Genomic DNA, 7,292 nt, shown 5'->3' with positions numbered 1-7,292 from the left:
CCAGGAAACACACATTTGTGACTTTTGTTAGTAGTCACACATTTGTGTGTTTCATTTGTTTATTGACCAGATGGGTGTGCATTATTACGTGTGGCTCTGCAAGAGGCTAGCCATCTATGTCAGGGTTTGTTTGTGACTGACTGTATGGAGCTAATCTTGCAAACCACTGGACTGATCAGCAGCACCAAACTGTGTATGCACACTGCCAATAGGCTACAGAAGTATCTCCACTAATTTTTGTTTTATATATGCTTTTTTAAATATTCAACTTTCATTTTGTGATGGAAGTCATTGGGGCTGTGATCACACTGAAACCGTATGCATATGTCAAAGATACGTCATAGGCTGGTCACATGAAGTCTGGTCACATGAAGTCCGATATCCATATTGAAGCCAATTTCCTAGTTTTCAGATAACCAACCAGCTACGATCACCTCACCGAAATTAATACTGCATGCATAATAAACATTACACACAAATGCTTAACTAACATTAACTAAAAGTTACACTCATTTCAAGGTAAAATAAGTTTGAAATAAGTATAAGCGTATCCCTTGTACTGTACTGTTCTTTGTATGTGAGCACGTGTATAAGCGTGTTGCCCCTTGCATTTCCTCGGATGTCTCCCAACCTTGTCCTAACATCCTGTGTCTGCTTCTGTTTGTGAGGAAGTGCTGTCTGAACAACTGGCCACAGGTGAGACAAACAGAGAAACTGGCAGATGGACAGAGACAGACAGACAGACACAGAAAGACACACACACACGCACGCACGCACGCACGCACGCACGCACGCACACAAGAGGCATGAGTGCTGGGATTGAGGTCGTTTGTTTCAGGACATTTGCCATCTTGAAATTGAATCAATACAATCAATTGGAAAAGCTTTTGCAACCAGCGATCAATACCCCACTTGCTAGGTCAATGGAGATCACTCTCCCATCAGTGGTCATTGGAATGAATGTAAAGCTATAAACCATTTTGAACAAATTTCACTGCTTGGTCCTTGCATAGATGTTTAACCACTTAAACTATATATAGTTAGTTGACTGGAGTCCCCCAGGGCTCTATACTAGGCCCCCTCCTGTTTTTGCTGTATACTAAAAAGCCAAAAATAGCCGACCTGCAATCTCAAAGTTAATTACATTTGTTATCCTCTATATTCAGACACTACAAGGAATAAAGGAATGACTTTTCAGCCCGCTGAATACGAGGTCTTACAGTTTAGTTTTACAGTATTACATAAGTAACCTTTCTACTTGCTAACTGGGGTATTTATAACTATTATTTCCTTGTATTGAAATCACATTTTGTCCAGATGTGTTTCTTTTGTTTGATACCTATGTGTCCGGAGGTAATCCATTTGCTCTGTCGTCAAGATCATGCACAGATTGACCTTATTGTGACCTTACCTGTAATCTATCTCCAGTTCACAAGCATTAACCACAGATGTTCCCCCCAGAATAGGGATATTGGGATTCAAGTAGTATAGTGCCCTCAATTGACCAATCTAATGTGAATGTACACTTACCAATTGCCAACACAAGCTTCTCTTTTTTATAAAAATGATAATAGGCTTAACATTATTTTACATGCAATAAATAGGACATTTTTATCAAGATGTGGGCCCCGTCACATCCAGAAAATGTTTCACTAAGTGCAGGTGGACAGAAATTATTTCAGTCAAAAAAGGACAGGGCTGAATCCATTTGGGATTTAAAACCAACGTTCACAATGTTATGTGGCTGTGATATCCCCCTGCCAACTCTGTGCACACGGCCTGCCCGCAAGCCTGTGTGCTGCATGTACGCTTGCACGCTCTCATACACGCACACAGTGCTCAAATGTCCACACATAATAATTTCTGCAGATTGCACCAGCTTGCCATGTAGCTGCAGTGAACATGACAGACAGACTTAAGAATATAGGTCAGAGGAGAAATGAATGCACTCATCAGTTTCTCTTTCTCTCTCTCTCTCTCTCTGTTCTCCTTTAATGCTGACACCACTCTCTCTTTTGTCCTCCCACCCTCTGTCTACTGATCATGTGCCCAATTCGTCTCCAGTCTCTGTCTTTCCTCACTTTTAGAAGGCCAACTTTATTGGCAACTGTAATATTCCAGTCAATTTCTGAAGCATAACTAAAAGTTGACCACAATATCAATTATTCCACCACAGCTGCAGCCAGGGACAGGGAGACACTCATAACTGAATTCAACACCAGGCCACTCCTAAATCTATGGATGCTCCTTATCAGGAAACAATTTCCAGACACTTATGGAACAAAGCGCTGTGATTGGTGGTCTTTGTAATGCAGCGGTGGAGGGGAGGTTATGATTGGTTTGAGGTGAGAGGTGTGTGTTCTGAGAGGATGATGATTGGACGGCTCTGTGTCTTCTGACGCAGTGCTGCAGTCTGCAGTGCCACGCCGTCTGCAGGTGTTGGATGTGCGAGTGCAGCATGTGTGTCAGTGTGTCACCGGGAATGTGTGTGTGTGTGTGTGTGTGTGTGTGTGTGTGTGTGTGTGTGTGTGTGTGTGTGTGTGTGTGTGTGTGTGTGTGTGTGTGTGTGTGTGTGTGTGTGTGTGTGTGTGTGTGTGTGTGTGTGTGTGTGTGTGTGTGTGTGTATTTGCTGCAGCAGACCGCCTGCTCTTCATCAACTGGCATATTTGAGCCATGTCTCCATAGCAACTAGTATCCTCTGAGCTCAGCGTATGAATAATGATGGCTTCCATCCATCTCTTTTTCATTTCATACCCCTTTTTTTCTCTACCTCTCTTTTCCTTGTCTCTTTCTCTCTCTCTCACCACCTCTCACTCTTCTCTGTCTCTCACGCACGCATGAACAAATGTACAGACCTTGACTTGCAATGTGCTAGCCTAGTCATGCAAGGCCGTTCTCCCCAGAGGCCTGTGTGTGTGTGTGTGTGGGGGGGAGTTCGGATGCAAGTGTTGATGGATGACGTGTGGTGTAATCACCAATCACTAGTAATCTCATCACAAATCAGTGAAACTCTCATCAAGGGACGCATAATCACAAAAAGAGAGGAAGGAGAGAGAGAGAACAGATAAAGACAGTGTGAAAGAGAGAGAATGCGAAAGAGAGTGTTATCAACAGTATCAGCAGTGTGTGCTACTGTACATGGGCAAGCTTGTGTGTGACTGTGTGTGTGTGTGTGTGTGTGTGTGTGTGTGTGTGTGTGTGTGTGTGTGTGTGTGTGTGTGCGTGTGTGTGTGCGTGCGTGCGTGCGTGCGTGCGCGTGTGTGTGGGGCATGACAGAGCATCTCCCTCGGAGCGCAAATGAACTTTCAGTTGTAACAATGGAGGCACCCATCTGGAAGGAGAGATAGAAGGACAACGAAAAATAGAGGAATGTCTGCGTGCACACACACACACACACACACGCACACACACACACACACACACACACACACACACACACACATACAACCTTTCATTGGTCACTGACTGTGGATACTAGGGGGGGACCAGATAGGGGTGGTGACTGTGTTCATTCTGATCTCACTGGTTTGGTTGACATGGAACTGTTGATGATATCCATTGCAGGGGTGTAGTGGAGGGGGAGGGCATGCGGGAGCAGTTTATACATGTTTGCTTACGTATGCGCGACATCATTAACCTAGCACGCGCGCAGTGAAGAAATCCCCACTACACCCCTGCTCACTTTCTAGCTATTGCTATAGCTATAGCTATTGGCAACTTCTTAACAAATTAACCACAGGAATGGTGGAATTACCAACAACAGGGTGACTGCGTTCCATGCTTACTACAAGTTTACAATATACAATGTACTCACGCACTTAAATAACTTACAGTGAATGAACAGGTAGACTCTACCTCTACCTGGTAAAGGTAGTCTTGCTCAAGCGCTTTTTCACAGGGTGCATGAATTGGAAATGACATGCATCAATGTTAGCTCACAGCATGGGAAATGTAGGCCTATTCCATCACTGACAGTATTTTCACATGCCTCCTGATGATGATGATGATGCTAATGAGGACCATATTAGATGTGATGGCAAAATTACATATCAGTCAATCCCAGGAAAATCCCATTTAAAAGAGCAATTCAGCCTAACAGGTCTGTTGGCCCTGGTCACTATATTACACGTGCATACTTTTCAATCTATTAAGATTAGTTTAAAGGGATAGGTAAAATTTGTAAAAGGTCTGTCTGATTTATATCCTGAACTTTCACCCAATTTCAGAAATGCTTCCCTGTGTTGTGTTTTTGTTCTGTTATTGACGCCAGATATTGTTTAAAGTTTACAAGACAATGCGATTTACAATGTACTGTAGGCATTTAGTTGATGCTCTTATCCAGAGCGACTTACAAGCACGAGATCAGAGTAAGCATGAATCCTAGACATTAAACAACAAGGTAAATAGTCACATAAGTAGAGCGCAAAGAGAACAATGTAAGAAACTAGGATACCAGGTAAAGAACATCACACCTGGCATCTGTTTAAACATCATGCTATCGAAATAACATTCTCAACATTTGGGGTTAAGAAAAAACATGCAAATGTCGCTCCTCCCAAGAGCGTAAGCTTTACCAGAAGTACTAGGAACTTTTTTATTGTTTGATGTGTTTTGATGTTTGATGATTTGTTTTTTGTTTTCTTAATGGAGCGGTCCTCTTGAATTGTAAGAAACATCATAATTCATACTGTTATGCAATGATGTTTTCTAATAAAACTTGAACTTGAACTTGAGTCAAAAAGTGACATAGTGCAGCTTAAATAGATGTTTTTCCCCCAAGTTTCCTTTTTAACCCTCCTATTTTGTTGCGGATCCGTTTGATTCATTTCCACTGAGATTTCTGAAATGCTGTTTAATCTCTTTTTCTCCATGAAATTGTATTACTTTAAATAATTCAGGGTCATAAATTTGGATGCAAAATGTGCAGGGGTCAAAGGGGGTAAATGTGACAGACAGAGCAGTGCTGCCTGTAGAGCAGAAGCCTAATATTTCCCTTGGCCAAGGGGGACTTTGGCTGGCACTTTGTTTGCCATATGGGAGACCAGGGTTAAACATGCATTATGTTAATTAAATAGTGTGTTGAAAAATGTGTCAATTTGTCAGAATGCTCCTTCTAATAAACCCTTGAAGATCTGTAGTTTTCTTTCTGAATTATGTTTTAATACATATATTTAAAAAAATACTAACTCTATACATTCTTGATATTTTTTTAATTTTAAGTTGATGCATTAAGCGGAATTCCGTTGACAATAAACATCTTATCATCTTATCATCTGTTATATATTCACAATAATCCAGTTTAATAGAAGTGTTCTTGAACGTATTGAAGGAGTCAAAAGTTTGTTGTATGACAGTTTGCGCACCGAAAATAGCCCATCTACAAGCTCACAAAGTGGACACGTTGTGAGCTTGTAGATCAGCTATTTCTTCGATTCTTTGTGTACTAGTCTGTGAATCAAACAGGAGGAGAGACATTACAACAGTTGGTCAGAGAATAGAGCATAGATTAACCATGTGTTTGAAGTACAAATGAAATCCTGCTTTGAATCATTCTTTAAACTGGTCTTATGTTTCTCAACTTTTATGTATTTTTTATTCATTTGATAACAGAATATAGAATAGGCTATTTATGTTTTTAGATTTGTTTTAATTTCACGTTTGAATGCAGACTCTGGGATTATTTATCCCTATAGAGCAAGGAAATGCGTGGCAGAATATCAGTCTGTTGATTACACCTTAATTACAAGCTCTAAACTGTTCAAAGTAACAACTAAACAGGGAAAATGTAAGGGAGAGAAAGTTAGAGACAGAGAGAGAGACAGAGAGAGATCAAGTTAAATTAGCTTAACTTCATTGTGAAATGACTCTGAAATGTGTTATTCATCACAGGCTATTATCCAACTAACATACAATGAAGTAAATAGAAGACAAATTGAAGTCTAATTCATACATATTAAGAAGACAGATTCTGTTTTGTTCTATATACAGTATATAAATAGAAGTAATTTGACATGAAGGCTTTTATTCTTATCTATAAAGACTTTGTGTGTGTGTGTGTGTGTGCGAGAGCTTGTGTGCGTGCGTGTGTGAACCACACCACTATTTGATATGAATGAATCCCTTGTGTGTGTGTGTTTGCATTTTTGTACTATAGTCAAATATAAATGTTAAACTTCATGAGTGATGATGATGACCACGCTCTTTATTTGCATAAAATGCATGCTCGCACAGGCAAGTGTGTGTGTATGTGTGTGTGTGTGTGTGTGTGTGTGTGTGTGTGTGTGTGTGTGTGTGTGTGTGTGTGTGTGTGTGTGTGTGTGTGTGTGTGTGTGTGTGTGTGTGTGTGTGTTTGTGCAAGCGTGCACATGTGCATTTGTGTGTATATGCATGGTCAGAAGATGCCACTGTGATCTGTTTGGGCTCTTTGTTTATAGAGATGAGCCTTTCCTGCCCTCTGATGTGTGTACTTACTCCATGAATAGAGCTTTGTATGCGCACACACACACACACACACACACACACACACACACACACACACACACACACACACACACACACACACACACACACACACACACACACACACACACACACACACACACACACACACACACACACACACACACCACCATCCTCATGATTTGAATGCGGAGTCTATCTGATGATCAGTGTAGAGGGGGGGGGGGGCATTAGATGCTATCGGTTGCTGAATGTGAGTGTGGACTCATGCAACATGAGAGGGTTATCATGGTTGGAGGATTCCACTTCTCTCCACTCTCCCTGTGTTGCTAGCTCTCCTCTCTTCAACTTGACTCTCCTCTCAGATCTGCTCCTCCTGGGCAAGTCAGCAGTATTTCTCCTAGTTTTGTCAAATCAGGAATAGCAGAGGAGGGGTGGGAGATGAGGGGAGGGGAGATGATGGGAGGGGAGAGGAGAGGAGATGAGGGGATGGGAGAGGAGAGGAGATGAGGGGATGGGAGAGGAGAGGAGATGAGGGGATGGGAGAGGAGATGAGGGGAGGGGAGATGATGGGAGGGGAGAGGAGAGGAGATGAATCAGTATCAGAATCAACTTATTTTCACACCACAGGTTTACAGGTGTAAAGAAGTGGGTGACATCAGTTTTTGTGCAAGCTCCATCATTTTTGTTGTTTTCAGAAAGCTCAGAAGAGGGGGTGGTGGCGGGGAGAGGAGAGGAGAGGAGAAGAAGAAGAAGAAGAAGAAGAGAGGAGAGGAGAGGAGAGTGCAAACAAGAGTATAGCGTTAGATTGTATAAAAACAACTACAAAATAT

The sequence above is a fragment of the Gymnoscopelus microlampas genome, assembly GCF_963454915.1.
Source record: "Gymnoscopelus microlampas genome assembly, chromosome: 11".
Classification (NCBI taxonomy): Eukaryota; Metazoa; Chordata; class Actinopteri; order Myctophiformes; family Myctophidae; genus Gymnoscopelus; species Gymnoscopelus microlampas.
This window is presented reverse-complemented; position numbering follows the sequence as displayed.